A 23483-nucleotide genomic window follows, 5' to 3' on the forward strand; every position below is an offset into this window, starting at 1 on the left:
CTTTTTACTATTGTTATAAACTAAAAGTGGCTCATTGTATTTATTTCTCCTCTGCTTATCTTTGTCGCTGGTCTTTCTTAGTCGTCCTTTTCTACTTACTTGTAATTTCCAAACAAAATTGTAAACGATACCTCCGGTAATAATTTTGAACATACTAAGGGCCTGATTACAATGGCGGTGAAACCGTCACCAACAGGCTGTCAGTGGCCATCTCCCCGCCATCTTAACCAACTTTACCGCCCCCTCATTTGGATAGCGGTCGGAAAGACTGACCGCCACGGATCCGGTGAGCTCAAGGAGCCAGTTGGTCCATCGGAGGCTGAGTAGTGCAATGGTAGAGGTGCCTACCAGGCACCACCAAAGGCATTACAATGTTCCTTTACGCCAGCACTTTCATGGCGATAAACCCACCATGAAAAGGCTGGCGGTAAGGGACATGAAGGCCCGTAGTGGGTCCCCTTACCCCCTGTTCCACAGACTCATAATCGTGCCCAAGTTGTTAATTGGTTTTACACAGCCACAACTTGAAGATAAGAAAAACAAAGAGAAATATATTAGCAACTAATGGTTAATTGGCTTATCCTCATTTTATTTGCCCATAGAGAAGGATGTAGAACAAAGGGGGTTGCTTAGAGTTTGGAGGATGTCCCATCTGCTTGATTTAGAATGTATACATGGGTATACAATCTAAATAGGGAGGATGGGACCTATTTTTGATGGGTGTCCCACATCCGCAAAACTCTAAAATCCACGAACTTTTGTGATTTCACCTCATTATTATTAACTGCAGTGCCATTGATAAGCACATCACACACTCCTATCTCTGAAGCTGAAGCAGGTGGATACTGAAGTAAAAGAAGGAAATTATATGTTAGAATGGGGATATCGTGTGCACATGCAATAAACTAGAGATTCATGAACATTGACTTAACATTGACACAAATAAAAATAAATCTAGCATATAAGGGCCATCCGATAAAACAAACAGTCCTCCTTCTTTCTTCCATCATATGGACTCTGCTACAGCTGGATCAAGTAGTGGCACCGGGAAGACATGACATTTCAAGGCAAATGTTGATACATAGATGGATAAGGGATGGGGTGACCGTCCTGGACCACATTAAAAATAGCAACTTTGATCAATATGATAACCGACTTATAAAACAATTATTATTCTGCGAGTAGTTAATGGTGTATGTGAAACAACTAAGGGGCATATTCTAAAGAACGTGTGATAACCATCGCAAAAGTAACTTAACGCAACTCTCAACATCTCAGTGTCTCGGGAAAATTACGCTGTGTTAACTAAGTGGGAGTAGGAGAGGATTTGGCCTAACGGCTAGAGCGGTCGACCTCGAATCTGGGGTACTGGGTTCGAGTCTCGGCAATGACGCAAACATCCTGTGATTCTGGGCAAATCACGTAATCTCCCTGTGCCTAACAAAAATTAATGTGTCCTCATGTAATGCAACTGGTGCTATGTAAAGCGCTCTGATACCCGATTCGGGTCAAGTTTGCGTTATATAAAACTCTGCAAAAAAAAATATATGTAACTTGGGCATATTTGGCTGCTCAAGAGTAATTAAATAATGATATTCGCCTGGACACGGGTTCGGGCATTGAGCTAAACATGAATGGTTTAGCTCAGTTTTTCCAAGATTTGCTTGCAGAGTTATGCCATCACGTAAGATCCAATCAGAAGATCGATTTTTTCACTAATCTTGCTTGTGGGCTGCAATAATTGTTCGCTAATAATGCTTGCAGGCTGAAAGATACGTTTGCTATCCTTCCTTGCAGGCGGCAATATGGTTCTGGTATTACAAAATCTATCGGGGTTGCTTTTGGCTCCCGGTTCGGCATTAGTTTTTCCCCTAATAAAGTTTAATTAAATGAATGTGAGTTTAAAAAGTGGAGGTCTGAGAACATAAAGCGACGTGACAAAGTAAACTCAGGTTCAAAGATGTTGTTGGTTGGAAAGCACAAAACCAGCCACATTGTTGAGACGACCTGCTCGAAACACATGAGGTGGGCATGCCGTGCTCACAAAAAAGGGTATAGATTCTCTCTAGGAGCTTAGTAGGACTTTAAGAATAGCCAGTGTTGGATGGAGGCAGGCTAGTACAGTGTCCTGTTGAGGCAGTAGGGGGAGGGTTTGCTACTACATAATTCCTTAGAAATACTTTGCTATTTACTATAGCAGAATTTGTGCCATAGTTATTTAAAATCTTTGATCTTCACTTGCTTCAGAAGTCAATGAAAAGTGGACACTACTTCACAATTTTAGTAGCGCATCTCTGCAACAAACACACACTCTAGTTTTACATTGCCCATGGTCCATTCGGCTCTCAAACCCACTAAACACATCAAGTCATATTTAGAGTTTGGCCGGTGCGATCTTCCACCAAAAAGTAGCGAATGTCCTATCTGTCCTATTTAGCATGTATAGGACCATTTTCTGGCAGCTTCTCTTTCTAGGTGAATAAGGAACTATTTCAAATGATTCCATGAGCAAGCACAATGAAATCCTCAAGATGTACATCATATTTTACATGTGCCTCACCTAGCCTAACCTGGCGGGTCTCAGAATCTGTAGAGAAGGTGAGAACAGGAACCTAAAGCAGAAGTTCTACCCCCCCCCCCCGACACATGTTGTGTGAGAGGTGGCTTGAAATCAGGCCATGGGGGCCAAATGTGTGGTATGCACCGATGAATGCAGAAGATAACAGAATTTTATTGTATTAAAAATTGGGATGGTTTTCTCCTTCTAAAACTAGGGCCTGGTTCTCCCTTCACGTTGCTTTGTTAGCAAGTTCTGGTCATGGAGAATTAGAGCATAGTACTCATCGCTATAGGGCAATCGAGGATCCTCTGCAGCAGAGAGTCCCACTCTGCAAGGGACAGCATGTCAAATTTTACCTGGCTTCAAAGCAGCAAACCGTTTGATACTTAGGGGCCTATTTACAAGCCTCTTGCAACACATTTGCGTCATTTTTAAAAGGGGAAAAGTGACGTACGGGTGGCGCAAGGGGCTTGTAAATCTGCCTCTTAGTATGGTGGTAGATTACAAATCACTGTAATTCAGTGGTCTATGCACAAAGGGTCTGGGGTCTTTTGTGTCACTGTATGAACCTGTTCTATGACTGTTTCGTGTAAAACATACAACAATTACATACAAGAACTATGGAATGAGGCCTGATCAAGGAAAATGTTCATCTGAAGACCCACACCTTGTGTTTATGTACGTAAAGCATGGTCATCCATGGCTTGCACATGGTCAACCACAGGCTCACCTTATTTTTCACAGCCCATTTGCCCAAACCAGTTTGCTATCTATAATTAACTGCAAGTTGGGGGCAGAGGGCAGGAGAGGTGGCTATGGGTGGATCAACTGCGTCAACAGCACACACCCACATCATCCACTGGTAGCATGCATTCCATAGTAATATAACTTGAGCATCTCCATTGGACTTTATGATCTCCACGCCCTACTTAATGGAGGACCAAACGCAACTCTATTTAGTAGGTACCCAGATATCTCTCTTCTACTTCAGTGTGACCTTGACCTCACCTTGCCATTTTGACTCATGTTGGTGTCTGTTTCCTGCCATTTTCCCTGTTAGCTGCTCGTTGTGCCCCTGAAGTGGCAACTACACTTTATTTGTTTGTGCTATCTGTTCTATTTGCCCCCTGTCTCAGTTTATCTGCTCCTTTTTGCATCCTTAGTTCTCATCTGTCTCTTTTTGTATCTTTTGCTCTTCTTACTGCCCTATTTTGCCTCATGGTCTCCTCTGTCAGGTTTTGCCCCCTGACTTGCTTTGGTGATCACATTTTCCCACCTTGCTGTTCCCGCCAGACTTTCAAGCTCTTCCTGACGGACTTTCTCCCTCTCCCCGCTGGACCTTCTCGTTCTTGCTGAGTCCTCCCACCACCCCTCTGTGCTCCTCCCACTCTCTGAGGCCCTATTTAATGGAGGCTGCAGTGCTGACATACCACTAGCTCTCCAAAGGCATGCCTGTCTGCACCTGGACCAGGCCTCCCACAGCTACCACGCTGACGAACTCCAGCTGCTCAACCTTAGATACCCCCACAAATGCTGCTGACGAGTCACACCTCAGTCCATTTTTTTTTTAAAGACCTTTATTGTACATTTCGCAAATAACACAGCACATAGCCTACAACCTCTTTGGGCCGGCTGCATTGAATGTAAGTGACATGTATTGTTAGTGATATAACACAGCCGTTTTAGCCGACAGCCCTGGGGTCAGGCGGCGTATCAGAGTGAAACGTGCACACATCATACTTTGGAAATCGCGAGAAATAGACAGGTCTATGGTTTTTATGTTTTTTTTTTATGCGGTAATGAATCTCCGGTGTCCTATACATGCTATCAGCAGTCCGTGATCGTATGCATCCATGGTTAGCATCCATGGCAACAGTAAACAGTGAAAACGGAAATATGAAAATCATAGATCAGTCGCATGTGATACAACGTTATAGTAAGCAAGTAGATCAATGGTGTGCTGCACCAGGTCAAAGGAGTAGTCGCGTTTGGTGGCGGTAATAGGGAGAGATCGTCATGGCCGTATCCGGCGTGCCTGGTGTCTCAGCATGTGTGCCACCCTCTGACATTAGTGATGTTGCTATGATAGTCTGGGCTAGTAGTTGCAACGTAGGACTGTCCGCGTGTTGCTGGATAACATGTTCCTCAGGCACGCCCCACAGGTCACGTGAAGTGTACCGTACCGTGTGTCGTGGGAGTGCAAAGGAATCATGGCGTGTTAGCGGAAATGCCAATATCAACATCACATACTCATTGTGCATAGTGTCTAACCAGCCATAAGAGAGATCTTGTTTTTGAAACATAGTTAACGTATAAACTGGAACGTGAACTGTATCAAGGGGAGGTGGGAGGAAAAAGACTATTGAGAGGATGAGGTGTCTTTTCGCGTGAGAGTAGGGGAGGGGAGTTGCAGCAGTAGATAGGGTCCGATAATATGGGATCGGGACGAGGCGAGAGAGTAGTGGGGGCGCGAGGAAGGCCATTGCAGGAGCGCGTGTACGGCGCGACTATGGTGTGACAAGCATGCCAGCCACACGCAAGGCGTGGGATTGGGTCCCGTCTCGTCGGAGACGGTAAGGTTGAGAAACCGCACGATCGTGTCGGGCGGACAGAGAAGCGTTAGTGACTCTGAGCATGAGGGGCTACAGGTGTGGTGTGACACACGTGCATGGGTCGTGATTGCACTACAGTTACGGAATTTGTGTCATGGGTTGCGTCACAAAAGGGGGGAGGGGGGGACAACGGGTGCGCAGAGTCCTTGCTGTGCCTTAAGAGTCACACCTCAGTCCATGGTGGCCCCTTGACCTGCTCGCATACCACTTCATAAGTCCTAACACCAACTCCCAGCGCCCTTTGCCCATCCGCCCACCGCACCTTTCAACAAGTCAGAACTCAAGACCGGCTCTCACACAGCACCATACACCCACTCCATACAACAACCCTCACTCACATACATGCTCCTCAACACACGCTCACTCAGCAAGCACTACACCGAGATTTGGGACCTTATCGACTTCAATGCACCAGACCTCTTCTTACTCACTAAAATCTAGCACAACCTCACATCGGCGCCGGACATCGCCGTAGCCACCCCTAATCAAGCACGAGGACCAACCCCATAAATCAGGAGGAGAACTTGCCATTATCCACAGAGACACCATCAAGTGTACCTCTTATACGGACTCAGAAGCCACTTTTATGAAACACGTGCATTTTAAGCTTCAGACAGACAGTAAATCCATTATCAAAGGCACCTTCACATACCGGCCTCCAGGACTTCATACCCACTTCAGCAACCTCCTCCCCGACTTAATCGCACCCCTTGTTATGGCACCAAAGACTTCATACTGATAGGCAATCTCAGCTTTCATTTGACAACCCCACAGATGTCAACTCCATGGACTTGCTTGAAAGTCTACAGAACATCGGCCTTGCCCAGCTTGTATAAGGCATTAGGAGTAGTTTCTTTTCTGTAACTCCAGTTCTGTAGTAGGGGTATCTCTGTTATAGTCATAATCTAGTGAATAGTCCCGCCCATGTGCGTGGACCCCGGAGCAATCAAAAATAATCTCTAAAGTGTCGAAAAAATGCAGAACTGCACAGACACTTAAGAGAGAATTTAAAGACATATAATGCAGCCTATAAAAGGCTACACTGTCCAGTACTTCAGCTAGAAATTCCACCAAAAATCCTCAAAAACAGCAAAGCCTGTCCAGATTTTCCTTGTCTTCAGTACAAAACCCCTCTGGAAGATAGAGAGGAAGGCATGGACAGACAAGCCCCATAGGCTGCCATTATGTGGCTCAGAACAGGATACTGTGCCTTTAAGAGAACTTTCCAGAACTTCACAGTATCCCAGAATGCCTTGCAGGTCTCCCTTACTTTCAGTTCTTTTTGAAGGCGTAAAACGCCCGACCTGTAGCATTCCTTACATGAACATCTCTCCACCGGGGAGGAGGGCGGGCGCTTATGACTATAACAGAGATACCCCTACTACAGAACTGGAGTTACAGAAAAGAAACTACTCCTTCTGTAGTAGGGGATCTCTGTGTATAGTCATAATCTAGTGAATAGAATGGCAAGCCCATCCCCACACCAAAGAGGCGGTGGAGAAAAGAAACCAACACCACTATAGTGCGAACAAATTCCGCAGAGAAGCCTGTCCCACCTGAGCATCTGCCCTGGCATCAGCGTCCAGACAGTAATGCTTAGCAAAAGTATGAACAGACTTCCAAGTGGCGGCCTTGCAAATCTCTGCAATCGGCACATTACGGAGCAAGGCTGTCGTGGCAGCTTTGCCCCTGGTGGAATGAGCCTTAGGCTTACCTCCTAAGGTCTTATTAGTTTTCTGGTAACATAGCTGTATGCAGGACACAATCCACCTAGAAATGGACTGCTTAGAGGTTGCAAGACCCGTCCTGACTGATCCGTAATTGATAAACAATTGGTCTGACCTACGTACATCTTTGGTCTTATCCAGATAAAATTTCAACACCCTCCGAACATCCAGGGAATGTAAGGAACGTTCCGCTGGAGATGAGGGATTCTGAAAAAACGTAGGCAAAGTTATAGTTTGGTTGACATGAAAGTCAGAAACAACCTTGGGAAGAAATTTAGGCTGAGTCCGCATAACAACCTTAGCAGCATGAAATACAGTATAAGGTTCATTACAACACAGCGCCTGAATTTCACTCACCCTGCGGGCCGATGTAATGGCCACGAGGAACGCCGCCTTCCAGGATAGGTGCTGCAACGAAGCCTTATGAATGGGTTCAAAAGGCTCCTTCATCAAACTGGACAGCACCACATTCAATTCCCATGAAGGCGATGGAAGCCTGACAGGAGGGAACACTTTCTTCAAGCCTTCCAAAAAGTCTTTGATCACAGGGATCTGAAAGAAGGAAGTCTGTGAAGGGCTTTTCCTGTAGGCAGTCAATGCAGCGAGATGAACCCTAATAGAGTGAACATTAAGGCCAGATCGCGCCAAATGTAGAAGGTAGGGAAGTATGACATCTTCCTTGCACGTCGTAGGATCCAGGTTCCTGGACACACACCAGATACAAAACCTCTTCCACTTGTAAGCGTAGGACGTTCGAGTGGAGGGCCTCTTAGACTCCTTCAGTATGTCCATACAATCTTCAGGTAGATTCAAATGTCCATATTGCACTACCTCAGGAGCCATGCCGCCAAACTCAAGGACGAGAGGTTGGGGTGCACCATCTGCCCCCCGAACTTCGTGAGAAGGTCCGGCCTGCACGGCAACCGAACGTGCGGAAGGAGGGACCGGTGTAGAAGGTCCGTGAACCACCACTGTCTTGGCCATTCCGGGGCAATCAGGATCATCCGTGCTCTGGACCGGGACAGCTTGATGAGCACCGCTGGAATCAGGGGAATGGGCGGAAAAGCGTAAAAAAGCTGTTCGACCAGTTGATCCAGAGTGCATTCCCCAGCGTCCCTTGCTGGTAGTACCTGGAGGCGAAGTCTCGGCATTTGCTGTTTTCGGCGGTGGCGAACAGATCTATGTCTGGAGTCCCCCACCTTGCGAAGACTTCTCCTAGTACGTCGTCGTTTATGACCCACTCGTGGTTTTCCTGAATCAGCCTGCTCAGTGCGTCCGCCTGAACATTCTGCACACCTGGCAGATGGGTAGCCGTTATCGTCAATCCTCTTGCAGGAAGCCAGTGCCAGATCGTCTGCGCCTCCCGAGACAGGGTGCGCGATCTCGACCCCCCCTGCTTGTTGAGGTAATACAATGTGGTCGTATTGTCCGTCTGTACAAGCAGAGAGTTGGTCCGGAAGGACGGATGAAAGGCCTTCAGCGCCAAGTGAACCGCTCTGAGTTCCAGGAAATTGATGTGATACGTGGACTCCGTCTGAGACCACGTGCCTTGGATCTGTAAGTCCCCCGAATGCGCTCCCCAGCCCTGGAGAGAAGCATCCGTCACGATCGTCTGAGTAGGAATGTCCTTGTGGAAGGGAACCCCTCTGAGGAGATTCTCCGCTGAACACCAGCACTTCAGAGACTGAAGAGCATGCAGAGACAGTCGTATCTTGTCGTCCCAAGATCCTCTCCTCTGGTCCCATTGGTCCTCCAAGCACTCCTGCAGAGGTCTCATGTGTAGCCGTGCATGAGGAGTGAGGAAGATACAAGAGGCCATCGACCCCAGTAGAGAAGACACCGTCCTCACTGTTGTAGATGGAACGGTCATAAGAGCCTGAGCCTTCCGAAGGATCGATCTCCGTCGCTCCTCCGAAGGAAACACGCTTGCTGACAGCGTATTGATAGAGGCTCCCAAGTACTGAATGCACTGGACCGGGATCGGGACAGACTTGGACATGTTGATGTGCAACCCCAGTTTGTTCAAGAGAACGCACGTCTTTTGGAAGTCTGCCTGAGCTTCTGAGAAGGAGGAGGCCTTGATCAACCAATCGTCCAGGTACGGGTAGACAAACACCTTGCCTTTCCGTAGGTGTGCCGCTACCACTGCCATGCACTTCGAGAATGTCCTGGGTGCAGACTTCAGTCCGAAAGGCAGCACCGTGTATTGGTAATGATTGGTGCCGACTTGAAATCGCAGAAACTTCCTGTGCTTGTGCGCGATGGGCACGTGGAAGTACGCATCTTGTAGGTCTATGGCACAAAGCCAGTCCCCCTGTTGCAACTGAGGATAAATCTGATGCAACGACAGCATGCAAAACTTTTCTCCACTTGTTTGCCTGCCGCAAGTCCAGAATGGGCCTGAACTCGTTCTTGTCCTTTTTTGCGAACCAGAAAGAACCGGGAGTACAGACCTCTTCCTCTTTGAGACAGAGGTACGTCTTCTATCGCCCTTTTCCTCAACAGGATATCGGCCTCCGCCTGGAGCTCGCGCAGCTGATACTGCGAGCTGACCGGAGGGATCGCTGGAGGAGGGCTGATGAACCGAAGACTGTATCCATTGCAAACAATATTCAGCACCCACTTGTCCCGAGTAATTTTTCTCCACTCTGCCAGGAAAAATTGAACGCTTCCCCCCACCGGAGTGGGTAACGGATGACGGGGAAGTAACCGCTCAGGGTCGAGACCCGGCCGGGCCCTTGTTCGCGGTAGAGGGCTGCTGTCCACCTCTACCCCTCTGACGTTTTTGGAAAGGTCTTCGGAACTGCTGCTGTTGTTGCTGCTGCTGTTATCCCGAAGACTGTCCTCTTCCTTTCCCTTGCGAACCGAACCGCCGTTGGAACTGGCGGTATGGCTTCTTGTCCTTGGGCTTTTCCAAGCCCACTGCCATCAGGGTTTCTGCCTCGGCCTTCATCCGGGCCATCTCGTCATCTGCGTGTTTTCCGAAGAGCGTGTCCCCGGAAAACGGCAGGTTGGCCACTCGCTGTTGCGCCTCGGGCTTGAGAGACGTAAGCCTGAGCCAGGCATGCGGCGCCGGAGGCACGGTGGAGGACGGGGAGGTAGAGTGTTGTTTTCTGGCTGCCGTAACTATCACAGAGTCGGGGACTGGGTCCATCCTCAGGAAGGCAGGGTCATAGTCCGGTGCCCTGTATTTCTTCAAAAGCCTAGAAGGGGCGGCCCTAACCACCGCAGGCGTAAGAAATAGTTCTTGTGCCGGTTCAACCAGTCCCGGAACCAAGGGCAACAGAGGGCGAGACAGGTGCTTCTTGTGCAAAGTCTCGAATATCACGGACGTCGTAGGTGTAGGAGCCGTCACCGTGATACCCAGCTTCGCGGCCCCCCTCAGGAGAACATCCTGGAATGTACCGATGTCATCGATAGGAGACACCCTAGTGTCCCGGGAATCGGACAGAGTAGGGGAATAGGAGCGAGTCCTGGAAGATGTATCCGTCCTGGATCTATGCCTCCTATGGCGCCGTCTGGAATGAGTGGAGGACCTGCGCCTGCTCCTCGATCGTTCTCTCCGTCTGGAGCGAGACTTCGACCTCCTGGGCTTCGGCCGGTCCTTAGACTTAGGAGTCTTCTTGGGAGGGGTCGGAAGGTGAGGCAACGAGCCCGACCTTGGTGGAACCGGTGGAGGCTTCTCTGGTAGAGGAGGCAACGGAGGAGGTGTAGTCATCCTCGGACGCGGGCCTCTAGGCAACGGAGGAGGAGGTGTAACGGACTTCTTTGGAGTATAAACCTCCGAGTACCCCGATCCCGGTGATCCACCATCCTTCCTGGGCTGAGGGGAGCCCCCCACAGCCTCAGGCCGCTTAGTACGGGCATCCGGCACCGTTGACCGGTGTTCAGGAGTCGACCGCCGGTCCCTCGACGTCGAGCGGCCCTTCGGCGTCGACCGTCTCTTTCTCTTTGGCGTCGAGCGACTCGCGTGTCTCGACGTCGACCCGGACCATCTCGACGACGATCTCCTGTGTCTTGACGGCGACCGCTTGCGTTTCAACGGCGACCGCCTCGACGTCTTGGGGCATCTCGACGTCGACCTTGACGACGATCTCCTTCGCCTCGACGGGGCACGCCTCCGTCTCGCCGGCGAGTGCTTCTGCGTCGACGGCGGGCTCGACGAGGAGGATCCCCTCGACGACTATGAAGCCTTGTGTCCTGAAGGCGATCGACGGTATTGCCTCGGCGGCGTGCGTCGACGCCGATCCTGTCGACGCCGTTCCTGTCGACGCCGATCGCTCGACATCGACGCCAAAGACAGCGACGATGACACCGTCTCCGCGTTCGACGGCGGCCTATGTAGGTCCCTCGACGTCGATGGCCGACGTTTTCTCGACCCAGAGCCCTGGGGAGAAGGGGAGCTGGCCTTGGACTTCCCTCTCGACGTCTTGGAGGGTGCCACCGACCCAGACGGAGAATGGGGACGTGTGCTGGGATTCCTGCCCCCGGGGAGCCCCCCAGGGGCCTCAGCATGGGCAGAAGAAGCCCCTCCAGACCCACCTTGCGTCTTCTGTCTCCTTTCTTCTAGTCCCTGATGCCTGATTTTCTTTCTGTCTTTCAGGGTCCTGCCAGAGAAACCCTGGCAGATCTCACACTCCTCAGGGATGTGGGAAGAGGGAAGGCAGAGGATACAGACCTCATGGGGATCTGTCTTGGCCTTCTTCCTGGAGCACTCCGGGCATTTATCAAATAATGCAGGCATTATTTCGACCAAGGGGTGCAACACACCAAGAAGAAAGCTTTAAGGTACAGATAAAGTATACAAAAAACGATTTTAGTGCAAAAACACCAACAAAAACCCTAGAACAGGGAGAGCTCAATGCTCCAGGGTCCTGCTTGCGGGAGCCGGAAAAAAGAACTGAAAGTAAGGGAGACCTGCAAGGCATTCTGGGATACTGTGAAGTTCTGGAAAGTTCTCTTAAAGGCACAGTATCCTGTTCTGAGCCACATAATGGCAGCCTATGGGGCTTGTCTGTCCATGCCTTCCTCTCTATCTTCCAGAGGGGTTTTGTACTGAAGACAAGGAAAATCTGGACAGGCTTTGCTGTTTTTGTGGATTTTTGGTGGAATTTCTAGCTGAAGTACTGGACAGTGTAGCCTTTTATAGGCTGCATTATATGTCTTTAAATTCTCTCTTAAGTGTCTGTGCAGTTCTGCATTTTTTCGACACTTTAGAGATTATTTTTGATTGCTCCGGGGTCCACGCACATGGGCGGGACTATTCACTAGATTATGACTATACACAGAGATCCCCTACTACAGAACCCACATAGCTGAACACACCCTGGACCTCAACTTCTCCTCCAGCGACAAGATTAAAGTCAGCCACATTACTCCACTCACATGGAAGGACCACTAAATTGTCAACTTCCACATAACAGGGCCACCAAACACCCCTTTGGAATCTAGAAGCACCTAAAGCCACTTCTGAAGAAAGTTACAGAAACAGAAAGTCTCAATGCTTTCCAATTACACTACCCAGACCCCACCAATGAGCTCATCAATGACACAAACACATTTAACAACTGGATCACCACCTGTGCTACCACCCTGGTGCCCCTGAAAAACATCAAACCCCAAAGATCCAACAAACAAGCTAGCTGGAACCACGCTAACCTCTGAGTGTCCAAGGGCGATTGCAAACAAATGGAGAAGCACCCGCGGAACCACCACAAAAAATACCTACAAGGTCACGCTTAGATACTATCACCATCAAGTGACAGAGGCCCTGACCCTGAGAACTGAATTTAGCTCCAACAGGTGCAAGGAACTTTCACCATCATCAAGGAATTCACAAACCCAACCGCTGCAAACAACACCATCACCCCTACACATGAATTCTGCAGCAACCTCTCTGACTACTACCATGAAAAAAATCACCAAGATCTACAGCAACTTCGAACCCCAGCCACCCCTCATCAACCTTCCCAGTCTGCTAACCTCACCAACCAAGGACTATCAACTGACAGAACCAAACCCTCTATCCATCAAGGACACTACAGCAATAATAAAGACAGTCCCCTCAGGGGTGCCCTTAGACCCCCTGCTACCAATATCTACAACCTGGGAAGAGCCATGATCAGCGCTGCACTCACCTCCATCAACAACACCTCCCTCAAGACAGCCACCTTCCCAGATATCTGGTAATAAACTGAAGTCTGCGCCCTCCTCAAAAAACCCTCAGCTGACCCTGAACTACCACAGAAACTACTGACCAATCTCGCTGCTCCGCTTCCCAACCAAAGTCATCAAAAGAGATCATTAATAGACAACTCTATACCCACCTAGAATGCCACAAACTCCTGGATGACTTACATTCAGGATTCTGTAACAACCACAGCATCGCAACCACAGCATCGGCACAGCCCTCATCGCTGCCACAGACGACATATGCACCATCCTCGACTGTGGTCAGACAACTGCCCTTATCCTCCTCAAACTCTCTGTTGATTTCAACATCATCTCCCACCACACATTGATCACCAGTCTACACACAGCAGGAATACAAGGTCCAGCACTCAGATGAATAGCTTCCTTCCTCTCCGGAAGAACACATCGAATCAGGCTCACATTGTTCACATCAGAGCCCAAGGATCTCATATGCGGAGTCCCACTGGGATTATCACTCAGCCCCACACACTTCAACAAGTACATGGCTCCTCTGGCTAACATAATAAGATCCTGCCGGAAACAGCATCATATCCTACGCTGACGACACCCAGTCCATTTTTTCTCTCTCAGATAACACCAGCACCACAATGACAAACTTCAAACAGTCAACACTGGCAAAACTGAAGTGCTACATTTCGGGAAAAAGAGCTTTCCTTGGGATTCCACCTGGTAGCCTGTCAAACTGGGGCCAACTCCCACCCGGCCAACCACGCTAGGAACCTAGGCCTCCTCCTGGACACCAACCTCACAAAGAAGTGCCAGGTCAACACCGTTACCTCCGCATGGCTCCGCATCCTCCTCATGCCGCTCCCACTGGGCACCAGACGTACCATCCCACAGGCCCTAATTACAATCAGATTGAACTACGGCAATGCACTCTATGCTGGCATCCCAACCCATCTTTTTCGCAGACTTCAAACCATCCAAAATTCTGTCGCCAGACATGTTTTCGACCTCCCACGCCGATCCCACACCACACCACTCCTCAGAGAGCTCCACTGGCTCCCCATCCAAAAGTGTGGGCAGTTCACACATGCATTCAAGTCACTGCACAACATTAGACCTGCATACTGCAATCACCGGCTTCACTTCCACCAACAAACCAGACACTTCGCTCAGCAGAACTCTCACTCACACACACACCCCGCATCCACAGAAGCAGAACGGGAGGGCGATTATTTTCCTATCAAGCTTCCAAATCCTGCAATGACCTCCTCCTCACATTAGGGCTTCCTCCTCACTTTTTAAATTCCGCAAGAAGATGAAGACCTGGCTTTACAATTAGTCTTCTAGTAGGACCATTGAGACTGCCTCTATTCAGCGCAGCCTCACCACATGCCTACTCTCATCTAGTCAGCGCCTGGATATCCTCATGGATGACAAGCAGCAATCTACAAATCCACATTACATTATATTACATTGCATATGCTATTCCATTCTGACGTCATGTCACTCTGAGGCATGAAAAATACAAGGGATATCAGCCCTCTATTCCAACTAGAAATGTGCCTGCTGATGCACTTCCCATCATTAAAAGGGGATTGTTATAACCTGTCACTGTAATGTGGCGTCCACACTAACTGGTCCCTATCACTTCTTGCGCTGGCCTTGATCAGGGCGTATATTAACAGACACTAGCTTTTAACAAATTCAGGTCAAAGCCAAGTCCATTTTTGTCCATAAACTATCTAGAAAATATATCATTTTTAGCACTCTTAAAATATCCTAATTAGTATTTTTTAAACACTTTAATTTGGTACGCTTTAATACTTCAATAGCTGTTGGGTTTCAACGGATTAGTTAATAGCATCATAGACGTTTTAAGGCATGGACAAAGTGAACAATTGTCCAGGGCCCCCACCTTTCAAGAAGACCACTGGGAAAGTGACCTTTCCCTCCATTTGACCCTTGTTTTTTTAATTTCTCTATCTAAGTCTCTTTCCCTCCCTAGCTACCTCTAACCAGTGCCCTGAGCAAGACCTATTTCAACCGTTTTTTGGTGACACTGTTAAACTTTAACATATACACTATTAATGTTTGGCAGCATTCAGGCTTGAATTAGCAGGAATGGGAAACAAAAATCTAATTTATTTCATAATTGGACCCCAAAATATGTCTTTCCGGGGTCTGCGAAAGTCCTATGATGACACTGAGTAAGGTTGCACCCAGTTACATTGCTGATGATTCAAGTTGTTTCAATGTCATTGGCATGTGTAGGGCCCACCACCTATCTACCTTTGTTGTGACATTGCAGCTCTTTGCTAGGATGGGAGTGACAGTGCGATTGAAAGGTTTCTATTGCAGACCAAAGTCTGATTCGGTGTGTGAAGATGTGCTAGCAGTAGTGTGAATGAGTTTGTGCCTGTGTAGGGTGTGTGTGTCAGCGTCAAGGAGCTATAGGTGAATGTTTTTGGTATTTGTCAGGTGAGACCAGAGGGTTGTACAAAAAGAGAGAGAGAGCATGTGTGAGATTGTGTGTGGGGGGCGGCGGCAGTGGGTGTTAGCAAGTGCTGCCTGGTGCTGTAACACCCAATTAACAGCATAGTTGGCCTGTGTAGCTGTACGATGGTGCATGGTTCATCCTGTTGAAAAGTGCGGTTGTGAGCACGACGATTATATCCCAGAGTTTGCACGGTGATACATTTTTACGTTCTCAAGAGTGCCAAGACATACTAGTATCATGCGTTGAAATTCTTCTTATTTTGAGAAAGAGAAGAAGGGAAATGAGGGAAGAAGCCACTGCGGGATTTCAAAGGGAGTCACGTGGTTCTTGGCAGAAACGACATAAACAAATGTTACAACAACTTAATCAGACATGGCGGACATCACAATCAAACGTTTACCAAGAATTCTGCTCTGTGTCTGTTCTGCAGCTGACAGGGGTTTCTGAAAGGGGTCTGGCCCAGCTGTTAAAACATGAATGTCACTTGATGTCCTGCCAAAAGGGCTGAACATTAGACAAACAAACTACTAAGCTCGGTTTCTTTTGAATTTTAACAGAAAAAGGAGGGAGAACGAAAGATTGTTAAATCTGATGCAAAGGAGACAATACAAATTATCGAGGTTTAAACTGTAGCGTACTGATGAGTACCACTGTATTAAACCACCAGTCACCATCCCTCCACCAACCAACAGGCCACGCAACTTCGCATTCCAAAACTAGAATAAATCCACGCAACAATCAAGCAATTGACCACAGTGGGATAGTCAAGTTTAAGGTTGAGGTATTGTTTACTTCAAATTATTAACATGAAATCAAATAAATTGATGCATTAGTTAAGCATAGGTTAAATTGCACCATTTTGCAAATTGTTAAAAATGAAGTAAATCACTGGTTAACAACATATCACTCTGCCTGATCACGATTGCATTACATTTTTGCAAAGAATTTTTCAACATCTACTTTCCGCCTCCATGTGCTAGAGACCACTATAGTAGTCAATTGCTCTGTAACTGTAGTACCACAATATCGTGGTCACAGTATTTTCTGACAAAACTATTGTATCCTAAGTATCGTCTACAAAAAAAATACCAAATTGAGTGTAAATATTCTAATTTGAGCTCCAATCAAACAATAGTTTTCATTAATAATTAGGAGACAATATTTATAGAGTACAATATTCACCATAGTTTCTAGATGCTATAGTTAAAACAACACAACGCCTGCAGCATATAGAACAGGAAAAAGCAATAAAAACAATAGGAGCTGCCAGCACCGATTAACAAAAAACATATTTACTAGCCCCTTGCGCCAGCGGTGCGGCACTTTTTTGATGCACCGGTGGCGCATTGTGGTGCTCCATAGTTACAAGGCCACGTAAAGCCAGCCTGTGTGGCTTTTCATGGCCTTGTAAATACGCCCCTTTTCATGCAGCACTTTGCGTGCACTTTCCCACTCAACACCCATGGATTCTGCTGCATTCCCAGATTTACAACTTTTTGTAACCCTGGGAATGTGCCAGAATCCTATACCTCCCGGGGGCGAGGGGTGGGGGGTGTAAGGAAGAGCAAAGAAGGAAAATACTTTTATTTCTCCTCGTTTTTTTCCTCTTTCTATGTTCCTATGCGTGCTGCATTCTGCAGCGTGCTAGAAAGAGGAAAACACCTCTTGTGATTGGTTTATAAAAACATGGTGCAAGGGTGCCTGTAGTGGTGCATGGCAGACAATTGTGCGCCAGCGCGGGGGAGAGCGCAGGGATACGTCATATTGTTTCAAATATGACCATCCCTGTGGTCTGAAAGTGACGCAGCCCAGCACAGCCAAATGGCTTGTGGCACTCCATTCACTTTCTTGTAAATAAGGCCCATGATCTTTAATTTCTTGTGAGAATCCCAGTGATGAAGAATAGCACATAGAACCAATGGAAGGTTATTCAGGGTACTTGCTACAGAAAAATCCCTATCGCCAACATTTACAATCTTGATCATAGTGATTTGCATCAACCATTGGTTAGCAGATCACAAAGTACACTGTGGTTTATAAAGAGTAATGTGCCTGTCTTAAAATTCAAGCAAGGCTTATTGGATTATCGGGTGAACTAGATCAAGCGTTTGAAAAAAAAGACGCATTCTCTGACAGGAAGCTGATAAAAAAAACTAATCAAAATGATTGGGGTGATAGGATGTCTTTACATACTACCAGAAATGAGTATTGCTGCCATACTCGGAACCATCTGCAGCCTTCTTATTGGTTTGCCCAGGAGGCCAAGGTAGATTGAATTAATATCGTCCAGCCGTGAATTCATTCTGGCTACAAGCATGTGACATTCTGCATCTACAAGTTGTAGAATGTTAACAAGGATAAGGGTATATATCAGCTTAGTGTAACCAGCATACATAATTAGGGTGACCAACTGGCATGGGTGCAAATTCAGGACGGTGAGTGTAAAAATTCAGGACAAAGGGTCAAAATTCAGGACAAAAATTCAGGACAGGAGGTCAAAATTCAGGACAAAACTTCGGGACAAAAGGTACATTTTACAGACACATCAAAGGAGGTCGCTCTATAGTATATAAGTAATCCCATCTATATCCAAACATATTCATCCATTTGTAAACCTATCCATCATGTATCCTTCCTTTCATCCAACCCCCATCCACACTTGCACTCATCCATCCATCCTTTCACCCTATCCATCCGTACACTCATCCATTAACCCTTTCAAACCCTCCAGCCATCGTGTCACTTACTCATCCATCCACTCAGTCACTCATCCTTCTACTCATTCCCCTTTTAAGTCATCCATCCTCCCTTTTTCTCTCCATTGACCCTTTCACTTAGCCATCCTTCCCATCCATCTACTCATCCACTCATGAATCAATCCATTGACTCTATCACTCATCCATCCTTTCACTCATCTATCCTCCCATTCACTCGCCCATCATCCACCCTTTCACTCATCCATCCATCCTTTCGCTCATTATCCATCCATTCACCCTTTCATTCATCCATTCACCCTTTCACTAATTCATCCAGCCATCCAACTATCCCTGCTCTCACTCACTCACCCACCTTTTCATATTAATTATGAGCTGAGTCTTTATCTGCAGAGTTGCATACGGAAGAGGCCCATCAAGAATTTCACCCTTGTTGTAGTTCCTAAGGCAAGTTCTAGGATAGGCCATGGGACGGACATATCCCTCACCCTCAATCTAAAATGGAGAACTTCTTCTACGGATATCGATGAACGCAGAAATTGAGCAGACAGGTTGAGTTCAGTAACTTGCGGGCAATAAACACGAGCCCTTAATCGGTCACAATGGACTGAGGGTGTCCTAAAGTTGCAACCAGGCACAGGCTGCTGGCCACCTTCAGTATACACCGAGGTCCGCCGCAGATGCTTACCTCGTTCTTGACCGGTGAAAGTCGAGGTGGGGAGCCATAAAGAGTCCTGGGGCAAAGGTATGGGTGCCAGTTGCACAGCAGACTTCTCTATGTATGCAGTGAGGCAGTAGCAACGTAGCCGTCATAGTAGTGCTTCCGAAGACCTTCTAAAGCAGGGAAATATACTAAAAAGTGATCCCAAGCCCTGGAGCCTAAGCGCGGCTTTGCCTTTTGTTGGCCATTCGTTGTATAGTGTACATAGATCACTAGCTATAAATTAAATACATGTGAGAGAGGGGCTAAGGAGAGATGAGGGGCACCATGGTGGGTGGTAGTCAGGGAATACATAAAGAAGGTCATTGAAGGGGCACCAACAAAGATTGTCCTCCTGGGCGCCACTAATACACATAGTTTAGGGTTTGACAGTTCTTACAGAGTCTTTGCAGCAACCACCTATAACGTTTTTGTCCTGTTACACGAAAGCTACGCCTCATTGTGTAAAATAAGTTTGCATTTGCAAACAAATGCAGAAAAGAGACGTTTTAAGGCAAGGGCAAACTTCCATGGACTCAAAGCTATAAACGCCCCCCTCCCCCAGGAAGATCTATTTCTATATTATTTATGTCTATTTATCTCAACGTACCCCCCTCTCCTGTGTAGTTTTAAGGCTTGTTGGGCCCCAAAGGATGACATATATCAACTGTTTCTGCATGATTCAGTTTTTAAAACTTTAACATAGTTTAATATTTTTGTGCTTTGTGTAAGCTTCATTTTTCATTAAATGGTTAATAAAATTCACAAATGTTCTGAACAGGTGGCCCCTAAACATGTCATGCACAGGGCCCCGAAAAACATTAAGATGACAATGATACAGGGCAGTAGCTATCGACGGTGGAGAAAGAGCATCTATTACGGGTCCATTGCACATCAATTACTGTTGCCTTTTACAGTGCAAACAGACAGCGGGGGACATTATCATTGCTTGCACCGGGGCCCAGTGCTCTCATGTTACACCACCGCACAGAGACCATATTTTATCTGTTGTTTAATCTGTTTAAAGCGTCGTGCGATGAGGATCTCTTGGAGAATAGCCAGAACTGGAGGAAACCTCCAAAAATGCATTAGGTTCGGATTCTGACATTAACAGTTCAGTTCCCCAGCTTCCAATCTAGCCAAATGCGCCTTGAGGCCTGGTCCCTTTAGAACGCAATTTACTGAGTCCCAAGGTCAGGGGTCGAGTAAGGGTCCCGAAAAATTAAAAAAGGGAAAGGCTTAAAACCTGCTCTGCGCGTTTCAGAAGTACGGGGGCTAGGTGCCCTAAAGCTGTTGTCATTGGCCCTGAATCAGGGCTAATGAGCAGGGCCGGACTGAGAACAGAAACCGGCCCTGGCAAACTGCTCAGCTGGCACCCCCCTGGGGTCAGGGGGAGTGCAGGTGAGCAGTTTGCGACGGCCGGTTTCGGCCGATTTTGTTACTGGGGGCCGACATTGCCGACCTCCGGTAACAAAAACGGCCCCCAAAGGACCCCAAACCGGCCCCCACCCTAGCGGCCTACCGGGGAAACGCCCGGTGCCCGCTAATGCCAGTCCGGCCCTGCTAATGAGAGCACTCCTGCAGTGTACCTGCGAGCTCTAGGATTGGCTGATGGGTTTTAAGCCAATCCTAAATAGCTTTGTTTGGTCTCCACGGCAAACAGTTGGTATTAGAAAGGCACATGATTCGCTGTCACGTAACAGCTTTTAAAATGATGGACAAATGGCGTCAGTTAAAGAAGTCTTCAAGGACAACGGACAGACGGCCAAAATTGCGGACTGTCGTGAAATTTACGGACGGTTGGTCACCCTATATATAATAGAATTACATTCCGGCAGAATCTAAGAAAATCCCAGTGAAAACATGGACATTTTAAGTAATAGTGGTGATAAACACAGAAGGGGGAACACTACACTTGATCTTTTCAGATGTATATTTAAAAGTGGAAAAGATAACAGATTGCTCCCTCTTAGTCAGAAAACACTTAACCCACTTATATACTGTGTCTCTGATTTCTGTTCCTTGAAGTCTAGTAATGAGAAAGGAGGTATCACTAGTGCCAAAGGTCGTGGATATGCCTACAAGAAATAGTGCTCAGACACCACCACTCCCCACCATTATCCATTAATCATCCAGGACTGCACTGCATTGATCTACAGCATGCAACACACAAAGATGAAGGACGGAATGCTGAACATTGTCAAACATTCACCCCAGTCACAGAAATGGGGTTTAATCCATTGGTAATTTGATCGCCACGCCATTCCAGTTTGGACCCAGCCATATGCAAATCAGCCTCGACCCTGTTCCACAGGGGAACAGTCCAGCCCGAACTGCCAGGCTAGGTCCTCTCTGGACTGGATAACAAGCATTTGGGAACAGTTTAGGGTATCCCACTCATCAGTCAGGCTATCTTGAAACTGGTGGCGTAGTGAGCACCTGACCCATGCCTAGGCATACCCTTCCCACTTAGGGTGAAAACGCAACACAAAAAGACGATAGACAGAATATTGAACATTGTCAAACGTTCACCCCCAGTCAGTCCATCCATCATCTTTATGTGTTTGCTATGTTCGTCCTAAGTGGCCAAGGGTATGCCCAGATGTGGGTCCCTTGCTTGCTATGCCAGTGGATTCAAAGCTAGCCTGGCTGATGAGGGGTAATACTTGCTCTAATCTTGTGCAGAAGGAGAGGCAATGGTTCATCTGCAGCCACAACTGGCAGCATTGCTGACTGAGTTCAGGCGTGGATGGGCTCACCTTTGGCGCCAGCCGGGCTCTCACAGCAAAGTTGAATGCAGCTTGATTAAATCATCCCCTGGTGGGGTGGGACTGGGAACAGAAACCGGCACTGTCAAAAATGCCCCCCCCCCCTCCCCCAGCCGAGTGCAGCTGAGTAGTTTGCGAGCGTCGGTTTCGGACGATTTTGTTACAGGGGGCTGATATTTGCCGATCCCCGGTAACAAAAACAGCCCCCGGGGGCCCGAAACCGGCCCCCACCCTAGCAGCCTACCAGGGAAACGCCAGGTGCCCGCTATGGCCAGTCTGGCCCTGTCCCCTGGTTTCATGCACATAACCTGAAAGAGGAAGACTAAACAGTGAATCTGAAAAATGGCAGCTCACTATGGATCAACAGATATTATAGCCAATATGACTCCCATTGATAGTACATATTTTGAATGATATTTCTCTTTATGATATTCTGACTTGCACCCCTTTTAAGATTGGTACCAAAATGTCACTGTCAGAATGTCATCTGCCATAAATATAATGTCCTAAATAAAAGCCTACAAAAATATTGCCCCATTCGAGCTAATAATAGAAAAAGTAACCCCAATGGGACAATATTTCTGTAAACAATATTATTTCATATGATAGCACACAATGCAGGGCTGCAAGCAAAGTAGCTGCATTGCGTGAAAGGCAGACAGCAGAATGTGATGCATTTCTGCTGTCTCCTAGTGCTGTCGCACTGACTGCTACCTCACTCCAATGAAGGCTTTCTTGCTCCATGCTGCTTAAGGTCCTTCATTACAGCTAAAAGTAATTTTCTGCAGGAAGGAACACCTTCCTGCCAAAGAAACATCCATTAAAGGCATTTTCCTCTTTCTATCTGTGCTAGAATGCTACACACACAGAAAGAGGAAGTAACTCGGAGAAATAAAGCTATTTCTCCTCTTTCCGCCTGCTTGAGGGAGGAGCAGGTTTTTAACTTAGTCCCACTCTTGGTAAATATGGGAATGCATCAAAATACATGGATGGATGCATGGGAAGGACTATGTTCTACCCATGCAATGTCTTCCTAAATCAAGGCAACGCAAGGCAGTGATATGCACTGCCTTGCGTTACTTTGTATTTAATAAACGACAGAAAGCCACGCAAGGTGGCTTTGTGTGGCTTCGTAAATGTCAAAACGGATTTTGCTTTGGGGTTATTCCATAAAAGTGATGCAACCCTGACACAAAACCTTAGTACATTTCCCCACTAACTAGTGTATATAAAAGTCTGCATACTTAAAGATAAATAAAAATACCACCAGATGATTCAAAACTTTAGTTTAGTGTTTGTGCACACGGAAGCTGAAGTTGGGAATCTCTAAGTTGGAGCTTGTCTATGCCTTGCCAGGTAGGTGTGGCTCTTTTAAAACCAGCGTCAAACAGCAAAGCCTAATGCTTCATCCGCACCTTAGCCCAGCAAATTAAAGGGCCCTTAGCCTCCATTTTATATACATCACCCAGGTAATGTCCAAGTAAGTCAGAAAATTCCTATTGTTCATGTTGTCGGGGCATGTTGTGAGAGGCTAAGGATGTTTGTATAGTCCCAGTCTGCGTGTCGAAAAAGTCTGAGCGTGTCAAGGCTAGAGCCATCTGGAAATGTTCAGTAAGTCACAAAAGTCTTGTTATGTTTGGAAAGTCAAGTCATGTTATAAGAGCCTAAGGGCCAGATGTAGGTAGGGAAATACTGGTCTGTAACGTCCGAAATTCGGTAATTTTGGCTGTTACCGACCGGTATTTG

General features: G+C 47.3%; 1 protein-coding gene across 2 annotated transcripts in view; it reads left to right on the plus strand.

Annotated features, from left to right (window-relative positions):
- Positions 1-23483, plus strand: part of LOC147748142 (angiopoietin-related protein 2-like) — a 172286-nt gene that overhangs the window by 46933 nt on the left and 101870 nt on the right. The window lies entirely within an intron of this gene.

This window comes from Lissotriton vulgaris, chromosome 1_1 (genome assembly GCF_964263255.1).
Source record: "Lissotriton vulgaris chromosome 1_1, aLisVul1.2, whole genome shotgun sequence".
NCBI lineage: Eukaryota > Metazoa > Chordata > Amphibia > Caudata > Salamandridae > Lissotriton > Lissotriton vulgaris.